Source organism: Pseudopipra pipra, chromosome 7 (genome assembly GCF_036250125.1).
Source record: "Pseudopipra pipra isolate bDixPip1 chromosome 7, bDixPip1.hap1, whole genome shotgun sequence".
Taxonomy (NCBI): Eukaryota; Metazoa; Chordata; class Aves; order Passeriformes; family Pipridae; genus Pseudopipra; species Pseudopipra pipra.
This window is the reverse complement of record NC_087555.1, coordinates 27,062,346-27,083,619: the sequence shown is the minus strand read 5'-3', so window position 1 is coordinate 27,083,619 and position 21,274 is coordinate 27,062,346.

Genomic DNA, 21,274 nt, shown 5'->3' with positions numbered 1-21,274 from the left:
AAGAGTATCAGTGGGCTTCATTTGTGAGGAACTAGTTCAATTCTACTATTGATTCCTTTCTATGGGGATAAAAAGATCCAATTAATATTTGAAATGAGCAGTTCAGACTTACAGGTTTTATTCTTTGTCCCCCTAACTTTATGTTGACCTGTATCTGACTGAACTGTAGGTAACTATCAGGAAGGTAGACATTTTCCTTCAAAACTAAAAGTCAGATAGCACCGATTCTAACAAGAACAATGTAAGTGCACAGGTTGCTGTGTTTTGCACTCAATGCTATTTACATTTCTGTTGCTAAGATCTCTACATCTGAGTAAAGGCCACAGCACTTTATTCTCTTAAGGTGACAGCAACTTGTGTAGATAAGCTGTACACATTGTACATCTGTAAAGAAGTTGCTTGTTTTGGTTTTGTTTCCTTGATCTGCAAGGCAAGCACTGGAATGAGCTCAGGCCTTCAAGATGGGGAGTTTTCACATTTCAGTCTGTTTCAAGGAAAACCTTTTTTGGGAAACCTTTTGAAAAATACAAATATAGAATACAAATATATAGAAGAGGGGAGGAGAAAATGACTTCTCTGTCATCCCTTCCCATTTTTTTTGCTCCGGATTTAAAAAAAAGTACTGTAGTGTTTGGTTACTTTGGCCTTTGACAGGCTTCTTTACAAAAGTTTGCACAGAACTACTCACTCATCTGAAACACAGCAGAGACCATATGTCACCTCTCACTGCTCCACAGTTTCACAGTTGAGGTTTTGAGGTCGACATTGTCTGCCAACAGCAGCAGTGAAAGGCTTTTCCCACTCTGGTAAGCCATAGCCAGAAATGCAACTCCAGTCCTGAAAATGCCTTTCTCCATTGCAGTATAACATGAAGCATTTAAAAAGTAAATGTTCTTTACAAGCATCTCTCAAGAGAAAAATCAAGGAGTGTTTATTGATTGTTGTGGTTTGCTTTGACCTTGCATTAACCATCTACTTGAGTGTGCAGTACAGAAAACTGCCAAATTCAGCCTTTCCTAAGAAAAAGACAAAAGAAGGCGCAGCAGCAACCCAGCTAAACAAAACATATGTTTGAACTACTTTCTGGTACACCCACATTCCAGCCTCCTTGCAAAGTAATTAAAATTGTCAAGAGAGATTTTTGACCGGTTAAGTTCTTCCAGGAACTGTACAACTCATTCTGCGTTTTTTGATTCATAGAACATTCACTTTTTAGCTTCCTGAAGTGATTCCAAAGTTCATGTTATAAATAGCAAAGAACATTAGAAGGCTTGGGTTGATCATGTAGAAATTAGCCAGATTAATTATAATAAAAAGCATCAGCATTTACAGAAAATTCAGCTCACTGCATTTTCTAATAGGATGAAAAAATTATTTTCAGATCAAGACTGTGAAAAGGTTGTATGTGTTCTTTTTACTTAAAAATATCTGTACCCTAAAAATAGTATGGATGGAGTGTACCAGATGACGTATGAAACAACCAGCAAAGACAACAAGACCAGGGAGCCAATGGAACTTTTCAAACTATTTGCTGTCCAGTGGATAGAGCCCTGGAAAGATGCTTTCACAGACACAATATTGGCTTCTGGGTTAGCAGGGACATAGAGGAAGAGAGGAGCCAGTAAAGGGTGAGTTGTTAGCCCTATGGACTGTTCTCTGCACTGAAACCAACACAGCTCTGTATTGCATTTACACCACTATCCTACCTGCACCTTTCTTACTCAACTACAAAGGGACCACACATTGAGGACAGGATGGATCAGTGCTTCATCTCACTGGTGACACCACCACCAAGGCTACCATTTAGTTGCAGATTTAATGTGGCTTTTATCTGATCTGTAGCAGGTCTGTAATGTTGCCCACAGCTTGTAAAATTTGCTTATTATCTAAGAATCTTAGCTTTCATGTACTAGTGTTATAAACAGCCATGGTACTGATAATAAGTATGATAATGACAATGTTTCTAGTCATAATAGTGTGGGGACTTTGAAATAAGAAAGTAGAAAAAGCCAGAAAATACTCCAGAAGGCACATTAAAATGCACCTGTATTTTGTATTTCACAATCTTGTAGACAAGCTCTTTTTTGAATACTTGGCTTTACCAATAATGTTACTTTTAGGACAGCAGAAAGTATTCATAAAGTAATTCTTCTCTGTGTAAAATGGTAAAAATCCAGAGCTCTTTCTCTCCAGCTCCAGGCTCTCCCACTTACTGGACTGCTCTGAGAGTATTTTTTAGCGATGTCTGCTGCCCTTCTTTAAGTACTCAAACCCCAGGGTAGTTACACTGATTCCAGTGGACTTTTGTTTTGGGATTACTGGACAAGACCCCCACTAGTTCAGAGGAACAAGAAAACATCAAGTAATGAGGGACTGGACTGAGATTAGGACTGAGTTTAAAGGCACTTCAGGAGCTGGGCAGCCCTACTGCTCGTAGTCAGCTCTACTCTTTGCACCAAGGTAGGGAAATGAGAATCCCCTACTTTACACCTTCTGGTGTGCTAATGGGGGTGAAGGAGTAAGCAGATCTGGTCTCTATCTTGCTTTGAAGATTTAGCAAGGACAAATACAGGATGGGTGGCCCTTGAATCTTCTGCTACATGTTGGTTAGTGCCACCAGGCTAATGCAGATCCTTCTGTAAGTGCTTGCTGCATGTATGTGGCAACATACAGAGTCCTCATGAATTGCAAAGAAACTGTATCTCAGATAATTTTGGATTAACCATAGCGTTCTCTAGAGGTGCTGTTAATGAGGGACTACTTACCCTCTACTTTGTATTCCTGCCCAAGGCAACACATTTCCATGCCATATGATGAGGAACTGGCTTTGCAACCCCATCAATAATTTCATAGCTGTCTCCCTCCTCTTAGCAGTAGAAGACTCTCCACTATGAACTGTGCCTAGAGGCAGATGCTGGTGTATGGATTTGTGCTTCTTTGTTCACCTCCCCATAAAATCCTAAAGATACGATGCACTTGAAAAGTCACAATAAAGTTTGAAGAAAATAATTATAAAACAAGCCTTCTGTTATTTACTCTGTTAAATTCATGGTTCTTGAAAATTAAGCTTTTTTCTCCTTTACCATGGTTATACTACTCTAATTTGTTTATAAACAGGATAGAATAATGACATGAAGAAAAAATTATGTTATAAATGTTATGCTAAGCTTTTTTTGCTGCTGTTAAATAATTACACAGGGACTCCATTTTTCAGGACCTGCTGAGATTTGAAATGTCTCAAAAGCTAAGCCCTTGAATCCCAGATTAAGTATGCAGAAAGGCAGCAGGAACAATTCCTGCTTTGCTTGTGCATTCACAGCTTCCCTGAGCCCTGCGAGGTCTGGCTGCACCATGGTCCTGGACTAGTCCTGAGCCAAGTCCCCCCGAGCCAGATCTGGCTGTGGTGTTTCCAGCGTGACCAGCTGCTGCAGTAACACCAACATCATTTGGGTGGTGCAGAGGCTAAGTCAGGACAGAATTTGGGGAACAGCAGCTCTGGCTCTGTAGTTAAATTGGAGACAGCACTAGCATGGACTCAAGAAACTGAAGTCAGGTCAGTGATACCATCCTGCTCTGACAGGATTACAAACCCCACATTGTACCCAGTTTACTGCAGCCACTTCGCAGAAACCCTTGAAGTGTTCTGCTGAATGATTTGTGGAAGTGAGTATTCCCAGTATTCCCTCTCCTCAACAGGGCATGTTTTCTTCCCTGCTGTGCACCAGGGTTAATGGCACGGTTCTGCTTTGCGTTTTTTCTGTTATTTACCCTTTCTCCACTAGATGCTACACTGAGACCATCAAACATTTATTGAGTCAAATAACAAATTTGAAGACTCAGCACAGAATAGTGTTTAAAACAAAACAGTGACGGCATCGCTCTGTCTGTGTGTCTGTGTGGTGGGAAGGTGAGACTCACGCATCTCACACTGGAGTAACTGCACTGACTTCATCAGAGCTTCTCGCTTGGCACCGCATGGAAGAGGGATAAAGTGAGTCTGTGTTTCCTGGCATTATTGCTCACATGCAATTGTATGAGGAAATTACCTAAATGTGTGAAATGGTTTACCAATAGAGTGCCACAGAATCTAAAATTAACTGAACAATATATGTCAATAGAATTAGCTAGGCCTTTTTTCTCTTTATATTTTAGAAATCCAAAATCGCATATGCATACTGAGCTGGAAAATTACACCAGATGATATTTTTAATGAAGCTTACACTTCAAATAATATCACAGATACACATTACTTTTCTTAATGTTATGCAAGCCTTTGACCCAGGCAGCTGGGGAAGTGCTATGCAGTGTGGCTCCCACAAAGCCTGCCAGCCTGGTTTTGACTTGTGAATTGTGCAATACCTTCTGGTAAACAACCTGAGATCCTCTTAGCTTTCAGCAAAGGCAGGCCCAACCAAGCACTGCTGCACAGCCTTTCTCATGTGACAAGTTTATTGGATAAATGCATTACAGCCTGTCTTGGAGGCTCTACTTGGACAAAGCGAAGCCAAGTTCAGAGAGTGTTTCAGCTAATTAAGGTCTTCAGGGCTGTGTCTCTGTCAGGTCTTTGGTTACCTCATGTTCCTAGAGGTCTGCTTATTATGTATAACTAGCCATTTGTCACACTATTCTGAATGCACTGTATGTTATGGTCCAACTAGTAGCATTTTATTGTTTTGGGAAAGGGGCAAATATAATTTGGGGAAACTTCAAAATGACCTGGTTAAGGCACAGCATCAGTGACATACTTCCTTTCCAGCAAAATCAAAGCATGGCTTCAAAACCCTGCTATGTTGGCTTATCTTGCTGTGACATGCTTTAATTTGTTTATCTGGACTTAATCTGAGAAAAGAGCTAGAATAGAAAATGATGGTTTGTTGAAGCTGAATAGGGCCTTATAGCAGTCAGTATTTACTGTTCAGGAACCCAATCTGCTGCTGGTGTAATGAACTTCAAAATATACGTATATACATATACATCAGCTAAGGATCTACAAAATATACAAAATATACTTATGCATCAGCTAGGGATCTAGGCCAGATGCTCAGCAAACTGCCACTGGGCCCTGGCTTCCTCATTGACCATTTACAAGTTCATCTTCAGATTAATATAGAGAAAGGTGGATTAGGAGAATGGGGAGGGGGGAATCTCCTTTTTATTTTTCCTGTATTCCAGTAGACATGGTAACACTTAGATCAATTTAGCCAGTGGCAAGATGCAGCATTATTCTAAGCTACGGACTCTACTGTGTTTCAGGCTAGATATTTCATTTTGGCAAAATTTCATGTAATACTTTTTTTTTTGCAGTGAGATATAGGAGACTTAACCAAGGGTAGGAGTAAATGCAGCAGATTCAGAACTAGTAGTTGCTAGATTTACAAGGAAGGGCCCTAAATATTTTTATGTTACACCAGTTACATTGAGAAGCTAGTATTAAAAATACATGCTTGTGCTCTGGTAATTAACTTACTTACTATTTACTTCATCTAAAGAGTTAAAAACAAGCACAAAGGCGAGTCACAAAATAGGTCATAATTCTCCGAAAAATCAAACAAAAGGTCATGACCTAAATGAAATGGAGTTTGCTTCATAATGATCCTGGGAAAGAAGGGATCGGCCAGTGGTAGGGAATCAGCATGCCAAAGGGAATTGTAAATGGGAGCTCTGAAGAGCTTCTTGTCTCTTGTGGATGGGTTCATCTCCAGCTTAGGTCAGTATTGATTGAAAACTGTTATTCTGCACAGTCTGTTCAGAGCCCAGTGACGGTATCTGGGAATCGAATCATGCTCCCAGAAGACAAGCAGTCGCATCACTTAAAACCACCGCTAGACCTGAAATTAATTTCTAATTTCGCTGGCAGCCTTCCAACAGAGGTCAGGCTGAGGAGTAACTGTAAGGATGAGAGTACCTCCCAGCAAAGCTGCAGGTGTACTGGGAGCACAGACCATGGGGAAGGGTGGATGTAGCAGGACAGCAGGTGGTTTGCATGTCTACTTTTCAGGCAAAGGACTCCAGTCTTCTGGGTGCTGGCGGAGCAGCACATCCAAGGACTGCTCCCTGCTCTCCCCTGTGAGATGGGATCCATGGCAAGTGAACAGCCTGGCGAGGGACCATTAAAGCCAGAGATGAGCTGGACTGCCTCTCCCACAGCTCTGCCTGCTGAGTGCCTCTGAGTAGCTGTGGGTAACTCCAGGCAGGACCAGACAGGTGACTCCCATGGAGTCAGACCAACAGAGGCACACAGGTCGACAGAGGGGGACTTACAGAATTAATTTTGTGGCATGTCATTGCCAGCGGGGGAGGTAGGACTAATACAAATTTGATGGGGTACTGCAAAAGTTTAAATGATCTCGCGCACACAGATAAATATTACTCTTTATCTGCATGCACTAGGAAACAAAGCAAAATATTCCCATCTTCCTTTCCTCTTCTGCTGGCTTCTGTGTTTGGACAGCGTCAGAGCATTTTTGGTGGGGAAATTTTACTTGCTAAGGAATACCAGGGAAGAGGCATTTAGTTTCCAAAGTCCCTGGGTTGGAACTTGTTCTTGTCACTTGTAAGGAGAAACACAAACATTTTGTTAACCATACAAGGAGCAGCAACAAAGCCAGGAAGTGTTGCAATATTAGAAAGTTTGCTTAAAAAGGAATAGTAATTGGAGTTACTGAAAGCAAGGAAGTAATTTCTGGGGGCCAATTACTTTAGCACATTTTATATTCCTATAAGGTTAGTTAATATTCTTGCCAGAGATTCTTGCATGTGATGGATCACACTGCCCTAAAACCATGTAGAACGATGCACTGCTGATACTGAATAAATTTAACTTACCTTCAAATCACAGTTGCTGAGTGCCTCACTGTCATTTTATGGTAAAACTAATCACAGGAAAGCCTGGATGAGTGATATCACTTTCAGGTTCCAAGGACAGGAAAATGCATGCTCACATATGCCTGACCCTAGGATATAAAATCTCAACAGGTTATCACATTCTTATTTAGCACATTAGAGAAACACTGCTTTTGTGCTGTGCTGGTTTGGGCTGGGGTAGAGCTCATTGTCTTCATAATAACTATTATAGGGCTGTGTTTTGGGTTTGCGCTGCAACCAGTGTTGATAATTCACGGGTTTTGTCATTATTGCTGAGCAGTGCTTGCACAGAGTCAAGACCTTTTCAGCAAGGAGGCTTGGGGTGCACAAGGAACTGGGAGGGAACATAGCCAGGACAGCTGACCCCAACTGACCACGGGGACATCCCATCCCATATGGTGTCATATCAGCCCATAGAGCTGGGAGAAAGGTTGGTGGGGGGCTGCTGCTCAGGAACAGGCTGAGCATTGGTCTGTTGGTGTTGAGCAATTGGGTTTTTCTGCATCACTTGTCTTTCTTGGGTTCTATTTCTTTCTCTTTCATAATCTTCTTTTCATTACAAGTTATTATTATTTTATTTCAATTATTGAACTGTACTTATCTCAACCCAGGAGTTTTCTCACTGTTACCCTTCCAGTTCTCTTCCTCCCATCCCACTGGGGGCACTGAGGGAGCAGCTGTGGGGGGCTGAGATGCCAGCTGGGGTTAAACCACAACGTGCAACAACTTACCTCATTATCCCCCTCACTCCCCCAGTCCTCCTTGCTTCTCTCCCAATTCCACTCTAACTTTTGCTTATTATCTTCTTGCCTGCAACCTCTTGAACTTGAATCAGTTTTTCCAGACTCATCATATGTAAGGCTGGTACAAGATCATTATTTCTGGATTCATCTAAATGCTGCGTTGATCCTCATGCACTCCCTCACCTCCTCTTAGCACCCCTCCAACCACAGCATCTGACAGCAGGTCTCTGGCTCTTGTTACACTTTGTTCCTTCCAAAAACTTCCACCTTTTGAAAAGTGGAGGGTCCAATGTGCCATCTTTTGCTGTCCTTTTTTGTGGCCCTGAGCATGCTAGTAAGACACTTCATCCACATTTTAGGGAAAATAAAGAATCTCTAAGGGTGGGGCAGAGAGGGGGAATTAAGGCTTTGTGCAGGATGGTGATGCCACATGGAGCAATCATTTAGCAAGTGGGTTTGAAAAGCAAATTTGCTGGCTGGTGGGCCAAGTGGGTAACACTTGGTTGTACCTTGGGGATTTGGAATATATCCTTACATAGAACTAGGAGCTGTGGGAATTTTCAAAACAGAAGGGCTCCTTTTCATGTCTACCTTGGATCAATGGTTTAATGCGAGAATGAGACAAAGTGCTTCACCCAACCCCAAGCGAAGGAGGTTGCGCTGGCTCTCCCTGCAGCGCTGGGATGCACTGGCACACCTGCACTGGCACAGCTGCCCTTCTCGGGGCAAAAATTAGTCTTTTCATTTCTGCCCTCTTCACAAAACCCTGACTCCCTTCCCTGCACCACTCAGGGTGCTTTGGCAGGTGCAATCTTGCAGGAGGGATGTGCTCCCATCTCCTCTCTCACTGTCTGGTTCTCGGGTGTCAGGAGTGATTGTTTCTCACACCACTGAAATAGCCCCCTGTGGGGCACACAGGACAGGTTTTGAGGCTGTTAGAGAGCAGGCACTGAAGCAGCTGTAGCAAGTGAAGGATTTTCATATACAGCCACTGAAGCGCTGTTAATGCATCATACATGGAGTTTGATGCAGTAATGGAAAAATCAATGCTAGGATCCCACTTTCACCACAAGTGCAATAGCTTGTTGAGCACATCTGTAATTACACTTTTTGGTGTTTTATCCAAGCCTCATGATGGTTTTTTTGTGGAGCTTTTTGTATAGTAATGATTTGCAAAAGCTGAGCACAAAGAAAGAGGGAAATACAGTGCTCAGTTAAAGGCAGCCCGGATGCATTCATCTGATTTGTATGAGGCAAATTTACCACCTACAGTGGGTGCAATTCTCTAGATGGATGGTCAGATTGACTGGTCCCTGTAGCCTCCTCTGGCCCAAAATCCTAGATCTAATCCTGGAGTAAGCTACACACAGAGAGATGCCCAGAGCCCACTTGGAGGCTCATCACTTGTGATTTCTAACTTCACACCCCACCTTAGGAGCAGGATACAGCAGCCCAGCTCTGGGACATCAGCTCCAACATGCCAGCAGTACTGCCAAGGAGCTGTGTGTCTCAGAGCAGCCGGGGGGTCTGCCCTGCCAAACTAAGTGAACAAGTTTGGCCCAATGTGCCTCAAATCTATTAACTTAATTTGACAACTGAAGGTCAGTTTTGGTAATACTTATAACACACCTTGCTATATCTGGTAAAAGTAATGAAGTCTTGGCTAATGCATTATTTAATGCTTTTAAATTTTTGCTGAAACTGCCAAGCTGTGGGATTTTTTTGTTATTTGTTTTTAAGAGCCTGAACATCTTGGATTTGTTTGAGTAAAATAAAGAATTAGATCCTGCTAGAATATAGTTTAAACATATTTTCTGAAGCTGAAAAATGGCATTAAGTTAGGTCTTTTCGGTACAAACCAGTTCAGGTAATTATTGCATGAATGCCCTTTCAAGAGAAAATATAAATGGAAAATATATATTTAAAATACAACTGCTTAGACATTCAGCAAAACAGATGTATTCCTGCTTTTACATCACACAGCCTACAGCTGTTAGGTCTGAAGTGACTAAAACATCACACGGAACCATGACTTGGCCAATGTAACCTTGTGTCAAAGTCTTAGGCCTGCTCAGATACACAGTGTGAGCTACCCTGGAACTTGGCCTGAATGTATTCTGTCCAGTCTCAGCATGGAGGCTGCAGATATTTATTCCTGAGAGTTGCCAATAGCACCTAATTTTCTTCTAGAGTGGCCTTCAGAGGAAGCCAGGTACTTACCAAGCAAAGCTTTCCAGAATGAAGTGTGCTGAGGGAAGGGAGGCAGCATGAGGAGCCAGAATACATCAGCCAGAGGCCACATATCAAGGATGTAAAGGAAAATAGAAAAGTGAAGAGGATTCTGCCTGTTTGAAACTGTTGGTCCTTAGTGGACGTGCTAAGATTTGATACAGCAGAGATCAGTGACTTCCTAAAAGTGCAGACCACTCGTGTAGACAACATCAGGAAATACAGGAAATACAAGAAAAAAAACCACCCAAGAAGGCATCTCTCAGAGTGTGTTTAAGGGTAGCTCTTGTCTGGAACAGCACTGTAACACTAGCTCCCAAAAATAAAAAGAAGGAAAAAGCAGGTCAAATCTGAAAACTCCCTACAAATAAAAAATGTGGGCTCAAAATTTATCCTTACAGGATATCCACTAAGTGGATTGGTGGCTGATCATTCACATTTATCACTGTCTCCTGGGGGATGCTGTTTAACAAGCTCACCGGATGGCACGGCTAATTTGTGAGTCAGTATTTCAGCTTTGTCACTTACAGCATGCAGCATCTTTTTATGCACCAGAAACATCTTTAATTTACATACTCAACATCATCAAGCTGTTCAGGTGTGACCATGTTATAAAACCTACATGATTCTAGTACAGCTTTGTGTAAACATTATTTATTTATTTGCTCTATCAGCCTACGTCAGCACAAAATAAAAGCAGGCAGAAAAGGCACATCAGTTTTCTTTAGCTTAAAAATCAGTCACAAGATCATAATCCTGTTCCTGAAAAGACAGTATAGGCTGTAAGCCCATATTTTATGTCTAAACATATCTGCTTCTTGAAGTCTTTTCCAGTGATTTACAATGCCAATTATGCTAGAATTGGACATATGGAATGGCATCATCTGGGATGATAAGGGTCTGCAAGCTTTGTATAAAACAAAGGTGTTTTAAGCAACACAGCAGTTAGTGTTGATGTTTCTTTTCCAAGAAAACTGAAATGTAGAGCTTTCTGCATGTTACACCCCAATTAAACCAAAGCCTCAAACCAAACACAAGCAATACAACACTGGAGCAAATATAATGATGAAATAATGTTACACATGCATCCATACATGATATCACAGCAATCAATTCACATACCCAATTCTGAAATAAGACTCCTGTGTGACTAGTTGGTTTTGTTGCAATCTTGTGTTCCATCTAAAGGAGTCTCCACCTGTGCTGCCAGCCAGGTGCAATAGACTGTTACACAACACATGTCCCAGTTAGGCCCTAAAACTGGTTTCACCCCGCTCTCAAGATTGCATTTCTCTTGGAAACAGTAATTTACTACCTGTGATTTGTAGTTAAGGCTCCTGGTAACGTCCTGTGCTTTCAAGGCCCTGCTGTTATGGTTTTCCTGTGCTCTTGGTGGCCTGTGCTATAATGCCCTGCTTTTCTTCAGTGAACTTCAAGGCATGGCTTCCTGATCAAATAACTAATGTTTCATTAGCATAATCTTGTCATGTGTACATCCCTATTCTGGGGTCACTGGGTAGTTCAATGTACAGAAATAATGGTCTGTTAGGATGTGTATAAAGATAAGCAGAGAGATATAAATAGCTACAACGCTTTTTTAATGATCTGTTATTAATACTCTTGGTTATGGCAATATTACTTCTGTGTTATCAAAACTGCTTTACAGCAGATGCGAACTTTTAACCAGGCATATGGGTTGATACAGTCTAGAGAGCTCTTTGAAGTCAGAGGGTGAATAATTGAACCAGCTTAACTTTAAATCCTCTGAGAAATCACATATTTTTTGGAATCAAGCAACTGCAGTTTGCTTTAGAATGACAAGCTTTTTAAAAAGCTAAATCTCAAGAAAATGTTATTACTGTTACACAATCTATTTTTCTCTCTTCTCTTACACATACCTCATATGCATCTCTGTGGCTTGGAACATGGGTTTGTTCACTGCCTGTCCAGAGCTTAACAACAGGATGCCAGATTCACAGCTATTTACATTGCTTGACTCCCACTGCCTGCCTAAATGTCAATTATAATGAAACAGAAGTAGAAACATGGTAGGGAGATCTTTTTGAGTGCACTTTTTAGATTATTGTGCCTTACTTATCACAAGGGTTTGTCATCTTTCATTGCAGTGTCCAGTAATCAGTCTCATCCATCTTTTGGTATTTGCCATCAGCAATCTGTTCAGATTCTAATCAGCTTTTAAACACTTAATTGTATCCATTTTAAACATGCCTTTTGTATTGAGAAGAAAAGAGTATTTAGGGTGAAATGAATACACAGCAGAGCCCTACAGAACACGTCCCTATTTCGGGCTGCTGTGTTATCCTTCCATGCCAGTCCCAGAAAGCCTCCCTGTGACTAACATTGCCATGGCCTGATTTACACACAGACTTAGTATCTGCAACTCATTATCATATTTAAACTTCTGGGTGGCTCAGCTCCTTTGAGAAATTGGACCTAATAGCATTCTACACAGAAAAGCTGTAAGTACCTATTAACCTGTAGCAATTTACCACAGCATTTATAAAGATATGAATAATGTGCAGAGTCACACACATCTCTCACTAATGCAGACTGAATTATTCATTGCAAAGCTGGGCAATATTTTTATCAAATACTTATTATGGATAAATATTTTCCTTATTCAGTACCTCAAAATATGTTTGAATAACACTTTGCAAATAAAGCTTCATGCAAATGTTGCACTGAAATACTGGCAGTTTTCTCCTTTGAATAATTATTTCCAAATCAATTTTCTTTGTGTTATTTATTCGTTATAAATGAATAATGTTTTTCACTGAGCTTGGTTCTGCCTAGACTAATAAACAGACTTGGTGCTAGCATCAAAGTACTTGAAATCTTAGCTTAAGATGTTCAAGCTCTTGCACACAAGTGGATTTCTATGCTATCACAGTATCTCTGGCATCAACATGGAGATAAAAGAAACACGGGAAAGCAAGAAAGTGAGTCAAAAGCTTGAAATATGAAATCACTGGATATGTATTGATTGATATGTCCTTGCTCCATTAACTGTCATTCTTTCTGTTGGTTTTGATCTTTCTCTGCCCTTTTCATCTTTTAATGCCCAAATACACTCTTTTATTGTTATCTTGTCTTTCTGTTTAAGATTGACCAATTTATATTCACTTGCAATTAGTCCCCAATCCCCGATCAAATGCTGCTCTTGCAGGACTGCAAATACACAAATGCTATAAATAATTCTCCAAGAATGTTGGAGAATACAAATGTTCTCCAAGACTTAACCCCAAGGCATGCAGGTGCTGCTTTTGTCTCATTTAAATTTCAATTGTCTACACACCATTACTGTGAACAGAATTCACCATTATCACCCATGGTCAAAACATGACAGCCCTGGCATTTTGTGGTGCAAAACCTTATGGATAGCCTGTACTTCCTAAGTTTCAGGGAAAGTATTTCTTCTTTTAAATTATAGACTAGATGTACATACTGTGAAATAAAATGTGGGCAGTGATTCCCAGCTTCTGGAGGCACAGGTCAGCTTGTGTCCATAATTTTCAGGGCTCCCTCCCCTTTTAGAAAGATCATGCCTAGACTTTATGGTGGCCCTTCTTGTTGTGAGACACCATCATTACTATCATTATTACTATTATTACTGTTATTATGGTTATGACAACAAGAGGGTCCTGGCTTTTTTTCAATGCACTGTGTGAAATAACGTCATGGTTGTGCTGCAGCCTTCCAGAGCAAGGCTTGATCATGCTGTTGGCCTGATGTGTGGTCTGCAGGAATGTGTGGGCTCTAGGGGTGGCACTGGACAACCAGCCAAGGTGACAGGAGCCACACCTGGAAGAGTTGGGAAAGACATTTCAAAATCACGCTCCTGAGCTGATCTAAAATGCTGGTGCAGGTGCTCCCTACGATGCTGTGCACAGATGTTACCCTCCTGGAGCAGATCAAACTGCCTTCTGCTAGAATGAACTGGTACTTAAAAAAGAGCTTCTAGGTGCAAATTGACATTATTGCTTCCTCCAGTAATGAGGCTTTAGCAAACCATTTACTAGCACTATAATATACCTGCACTCAGCTTTGCACTTGCATTTGCTGATCGCTGCAGCTGAAGATAAAGAGAATAAACACATCGAACACATGCACACGTTGCTTAAAAAATAATGCAGACTACAACCTTGTCCTCAAAATAAATCAGAAAAACAGAAAGCAAATTTATAAAACAGGGCCTCTGTTTACCCTGCCAGCTACTTAAAGTTTCTCTGTCGTGGTCTCTGATCAGATACCGAGTCGGATATTTATGACTGTAATTTTTGAACATAGAAAAATCTAACTTGTAGCTACTTTTAAAAGAAAATGATGGTGTGTTGAGAAGGAAAAGATAATAGTAGCACAGTCCTGGCCAGAGATAATTCCCAGGTGATGCTGTTGCAAAGATAGCGGATTAGGATATGATCCTATGATCCAGTGACAGCCAAGATAAAATGGTTGTTATCCACTTCTAGTTTAGGCAATTTTGCATTCACCTATGTCTTGCCTTAGAATAATAACCATTTCTTCACATTTTTATTTACTGCCACTCTTCTGCTATTGCCTTACTCATGAAGGATGCAGCAGCTGCAGTAGGACCATATGGCTTCAAGATCAGAAACAAATCTGCTAAACCCTGACTTTATTATTTTAATTCCTATCTTGATAATGAAACACCAAAATGAGAACAGAATTCAGCCTAAGAGATGAGATGTCAGAATAATTTTATATCTTGTCACTAAGTAATGATTCTAATGGTATCTCTTACTTAGCTTCCTTTGTTAATGACTTGATGGTGAGAGCATATTTTAGCAATTGTGAACATGTGGAATACTCTGTGTTCTGGGGCAAAAGATTAGCTTAATGAGGAGAAAGCCAATTTCCTGAAGAAGTGCCTTATATAGTTCCTGCTTTTAAAATAAGAACTGTAACATGGACAGTTTGTCATTACAAGGTATAAAAACACTTAAGTTCATGGTTTGGTGCATTTATAGCACTTCTGCAGAGGGAAGAGAGATTAATAGATTTTTCTCACCTAGTAAAATAGGTGAAAATCTGTCCTTCCAAGTCCTTTTGCTCAGCAGAGAAACAGTCATTACCAAGAGAACGGGTTCAAAGTGCAGCTTCTCAGTCACTTCACAAATTTCACTAGATGTTTAATATGTTATTTGGGTACCTTTGAAAAGGTGGCCCACAGACACCCATCCCTGTGGTAGAGCTTTGATAAATGCTCATGTCTTTCAATACAACACACTTTATTTCTGTTATGGGCAAGTAGCTTTAATTTCAGTGGTGAAGAAATTATAGCAACAGGATTTCAGTAAGTTGAGACAACGGTGCTGCAGTCTTTAGCAGAAGTAAAGAAGCTACAGAAAGGGACAACTATGAACATTAGGTCATCTAGTCCATCTTGCCAGCAAAGGATGTTTCTCTACAGCCTTGGCAAGCAAACCTGGTAATTGGGCTTGCCAAAATAAAAACTGGCAAGAGCTTTGATACCTGATGTGCAAAGAAAAGAAATGAGCACAAACCTAATATTTACTTTGTCTGCATCTTTTTCAGAATTGAAGCAGAAAGGCTGGAATGTCCTTGAATGTTCATCCTCAAGAAAAAGCTGTACTAAATTTGCTGTGTCTTGGTGCTTGACAGTTTATGCCATCTTGCATTTTTCCAGAAAGTTTAAGTACCATAGTGGAAAAAATTCTATAGGGAAGGTTTAAATATTTTTTCCTATTTACTAAATATAAGATACACTATTTACCAGCCTACATCTGCAAGTTATGACAAGCTTACCATAATATAAAAAGACTGTGAGTTTAGGGAACAGCGATTTAGCACATTAAAACATTATAGTTTTAGACAGTCTAAGCTCTCTTACTGTTCTGCAGCAAAACCCTTCTCCAAGCTCTCAAGCTAACAACCCTTTCCCAGTGCAATCAATCTATTTCTTTTTAAGGTGACTCAGAATAACACTTACATAAAGAAAGTGGATTCTGTCTGCCTAGGAAACTATACCATGTTCATGGTCCACTGGGATACAAGAAAGATTAAATAAACTAAACAGACATCAGAGAAACATTCCCAAACAGAAGATATCCTCATCCTCACATAGGAATGAAGTTACGTGTGATACTTTGAAGTTTGGATGGCAGTAACCAGTTTGGTGATGAATACTTAACTGGGCAAAATGTTTTTCCCTGTAACATTTATTTTTGTTAATGGCAGTCACCAAACAAACAGACCAAATACAAGATCTTTAGGCTGATGTGAATGAAAAAACATTATACTCTGAGGTTAAGGGGTTAAGGGGACTATACTGGTGATTCCCACTCTCCATGCCAGGCTGGCACAAACTCTGAAAATCCAAGTAGGAACCATGGCCAGGATGTGGTAACTGCTCCCCTGCTGTGCTGGTGTGACAGCCACTGCTGTGCTGCTCTGAAAAGAAAAAAGGACATCTACTGGAAGAGTTCCTGTACTGAATATAAAGCTGCCAGGCACCTTATGTAATAACACACCAAATTCAAGGAACAGGAAGGGATATATAAAATATTCATTATTTGTTCCTTGTCACCTAGTAGACCTTTCTGTCTAGATTAGTTTAGCTTTCAGGGCAGCCAAACTGACTACCTTTTGGGGTTCTATTTAAAATAGACTGATCCAGAATTTTGGTGGGTTAAATTCATATAACTCCACAGATTTGAGAGAAGCTGTTGCAATTTAGATGAGCGGAATTTCTATTCCATAATTAAAAATCATGACTTGCTTTTAACATACACACATGTGGAAATGTTGTAATTTCAGCATTTTACTGGAAAATAAATAGTGTGGGTGATTTATGTCCTAGAGACACACATAAATGTGTAAAATAAATGAGTAGATATTACATTCTTTTCAACTAAGTCTTCCTTTTCATACCTAAGTTTACATGAGTTGTGGCATCACATGTTCTGACTTCTCTTCACTCCTACCATATCACTTTTGCTTATGAAATAACAGAATTCCCAAATACTGAATGATTAATCGATTTGGGGAAACTGTGAGCAGAAAAATTTATTTCCCCAATATGAAGATGCTGTCCTCACAGAATCAACAAGAAACAGAAAAATATTAAATTTATGTCCATAGAAGAAAACTTCCAAAAAAGAATGCATATGTTCTATTTTACAATGCACCAGAACCACTTGTCCCCATTTATGCCTGTCACCTCTTAGCTAACTCCTGCCCATTTATAGGAGTCAGAGCCAATAAAAATGGAGATTCTCACACATCAAAATTATTCCACCACAAATAGTGAAACCATGCTAATTTTAATCACCTAAAGATCTCAAAAACATTGCGCTCATGGCTGGGGTTACAAAATAAGGCTTCTCTACAGAAGGTGATGGTTTTTCACTCTGTGATTCCTTGAATTAGTAAGCAAAACAGTGATTAGAAAGAAAACCAATATGATCATTGTAATGGAAATTGATATTCTTCTAGCAAAAAGGTGCTTTTGGAGAATAAGTGGTCAAGGGATGTCAGTAAATGAGAAGCTGGCTCAGAGACAGAAAATAAAAAATAGAAATATTTGGTAATTTTTCTATGTCACATAAGGTTGATTGGAAAATATTCCTATGTACCATAATAAAAATCAATCTGATTTGCTCAATTTCTTAACAATGAGTAATGAGAGAGTAGTGAAAGCATTTTGTAGACAGGAAAAGGTAGTTGACCATAAAAAAAACCTCTCATAGAATTTGACAAAACGAGAGAGTGGGTCTGCTGATGAAAATCCCCATGAAGATGTGTATTAAAACACACTGCAGAACTGAAAGGAGGTATTCACCCACAATATAGGTTTACAAAAACTTATAGGATTGCATTTGTATCTGATCTGATTTTTACTACAAGTTAGTCTTAGCCTGACATGACTGTCCTAAGTGGAACCCAACCTCAGATCCTGCAGTTTTCATTTGGCCACCAGCCTTTCCTTCTCCTGACTATTTAAACCCAGCTCCCTCTACCTCTCATCATAGGTCTTGTGCTCTATGTCTCTGATAACCCTGCTAGTTCCTGCTGGACCCTCCCAGTTTCTCATCATCCTTTTTGGACTGAGAGGTCCCACAATGGGTAACCCCTGTTGATGGACAATCGCCAAAATACATGGGCAGCTGCCCTGTAACTACCCCCATCACTATGCCTCCCTTCCCACTCCACCTCCACTCAAAAGCAGAAAGAAAATTAAATCTTACAAAACTTCAAGTCAATAATTACTAACAGAATTAAAACTGCAACCTCTGAACTCTAAGATGAGCTGAGAGAGAAAATAGCCAACAAGGTAAGTGCAGGTGGAAGGAAATTTCATTCTAAATATGTTCCTGAGGATCCTCTCATTAAAAGGTCTCCACTAAAGGTGTGGTTCAAAAGGAGTTCTGGTAAAATATGTATCATCTCTTGTGTAACTTCAGTGAAAATTACACCTGACAAAACCTGGCCCCTTTCAATGACAACCTCCATTATTCTATCCATGACAGTGACAGCAGCTTATGCCCTATAAAGGACAGAAATCACTTTGTTATCATTAAAATAGACTCTCCTATGGCAACACTAGGTGATTCTTAATGGTCACTCCACAACATTTGAGCCCAGGAAGAAAAATAACATCTTCAGTTGAGACTACCTGGAGAGACTCTGCCCATTTAGATTAAAAATAGTAGCATCCAGGTGAGATTCACCCAAAGCGATGCTGAAAGGGCAGAGAAGCTACCAACAGCTTTAACTTCTGTGGACACTACCTCAGCAGTGACAGAAATCTGTTTCAATGGTAGTTTTCAAACTTTTCAGATTACACCCTATTTGTTTTCTCTGACAGCTCAAGCCTCCTCCTGGGACCTCTACACTCGTTCAACAGCAATGAGAAAAGCAAACAGGCAGCTCTCATTAGACACTGAAAAGTCTGAGGCATACTGTGCCCACCAAATTCCTGGACTGCATCCATAGAAATTATAATCGTGACATTTCTTCTGTCTCTATACATAGAGGGCAGAAGGAGAATAATTAGTACTTGAGGTGAAGAAGATTCTTAAGTTAGTTGGATTGAATTTTATATTGTAAAATTATTTGAGTCAGAGGTTGGGTCTCACTGGTTCAGGAGTGCCACAATGTTGATGCCGATAATCCTTAACTGGTTGTTATAGATGATCATTGCAACTGTGCAGCTTTTCTTCTGAACTCGACCAAAAACCCAACCCACATCAAACAAACCGCACAACCAAAGCAGCAGAGGATTCAAAGTTCAAACTCTAGTGATTTTAACTGAGGACAAAATGTCAAAACAGTGACTTTCCATCTCTATTTCAAAGCCCCATCTTGCAGCTACATATCCTCCTCTGATCCTACGCTTTGCACATTTTCTGCTTTTGCCCTTCCTCAAGTACAGGGATAGGGGTTTTCTGCCAGTCCGCACAGAGCTCAGCCAGGGAAATCAGCATGCTCTGCTCTCCAGAGGCTGCAGATGCACCCACCCACAGGCTGGATGAAGGCTTTGGGTCAACCTAAGTATGACCATATTGGTCAAGATGTCAGGTAGCTCAAATAGTCTCTCCTCTTTCTTGTGTCCTTCTCACCAAAACCATAAAACACTGAGATCTCCTGTGCTATAGCTAATTTCTATAGCAAGTGGTTAAAATCCCCTTTTTTTCAAAATGATGCAGAGTAAACACAACCTGAGAGCTGCCTGAAAATAATATACACATCAAGCCTACAGTACCATTTGGTACTGCTTGGCCAACAGATACCACAGAGCAATAGCAATGCTGTGCTGATAATTTTTTCCATTATTGACCAAATACAAATTTTAGTTTTGGTTTGAGCCACATTTTTCATCTCAGTCTGCCCCATCATACGCTCCTCCTCCTCCTATACCAGAGGGATCCCAGTGCTATTCCTCCACCAGTGTAGAGCTGTTGTAGCTGGCTCCTTGTCCACTAGTCTCCATCAGCTCCTGGTGTGAGCTGTGTAGGATGGAGGGGATGCTGTGAAGGAGCTATACTTACCTCAAGGAGGATTCTCTAGAATGGATGCCACTTGGCACAAATTAAGAGCACTTTTTGGGTGCTTTTCCCCTCAGCTAGGGACAGAACGTGGTAGAAGCCTTGGAATTACAGTCAGCTGTCTGATGCTATTTGTTGAGTGGCAAACGTGGCGCAAATAAAGATCGTGCTTCTTAGGAGAGGGACACTCAGTTCTTTCCAAGGGACCAGGATGCTGCTAAAGGGCCAAAGCTCACCAGGGAAAAGAAAGGGGCTCAGTTGGCAAGAGACCTGCTGTGCATGCCTTACACCAGGCTTTAGACAAAGCCAGAGCTCTGATGGCAGGTTCCAGCCAAACCCTGTTGACTCAAATGGCATCTGTCCATCTGTGGTCATTAAATAATTCATAGTGGCCACAGTGTGGAGATTTCATTCTGGTCTTATTAATAGATGACACCAACCTTGGGCCAGTCTCCCTTCCTCTTGGTTTGACTCTCATTAATCAAGGCCTCCAGCTAAACACTACTTTTCCTTACAGTGTGGCCTTGGCACTTAAATATCCAGTATTATGCATGGCAGATGTAACGTTAGCTGAAGCAAAGAACCTCAGCCTGCAACTCAACTCAGCCTGCTAATTCCAGGAAAAGCAGCCATATCCTCAAAGTCTTTGTGTTTTGCTGAATTCCTGAAAAAAGTTATCTTTCAGAGAGAATGTCAAGCGTTATCCCCACTGGGCAGGAGTTACTCAAGCACATATGCTCAGTGATTTGCTGCCAGTGCTCGTGTGTGACAGCCTGCCAAGAGGTACACCGAGTTCACATCTGACACACAGAAGCTTACCTCGGATGTTCTCTGCCTGGCAGATCACTGCTCTTTGCTCCACAGTGTTATTTTTTATAATCAGAAAGGGGGGAGGGAAAAACTTCTGAATTTGTGATCTTACTTAAATTATTTATAGGGACACTGAACAGAGCAGACTAATTTTTAAATTAGGGAATCACTGTTTCATAGCTGACAGCCTGTGAACCCATCCGCCAACTACGGGGGGGAACTTTTAATAGCTGAGGTACAAAGCACATGATGAGTTTATGATGGGGCGATGGATGCACACATTAAATGACAGCAAACAAAACAGCTACAACATGATCTGCATTTTACACATTGCTTTTCATGGAACCTATTTATGCAATAAGAAATTTATATTGCATGCTCTTTGATAGCCTGGATAGAGACTAGCTTAAAGGAAATTACAAAGTGCTAACAAATACTGTTGTAAAGATGAAAAATTGTAAAAGACATTAGGTGATAATACTTTTGTGCCACAGTCTATAGAAAGTTGGTTTTGGATCATAATGAAAAAAATTAGCAGTCTTTTTGCTCTCTTTAGCCTATTTTAGTAGCAATGAAGTT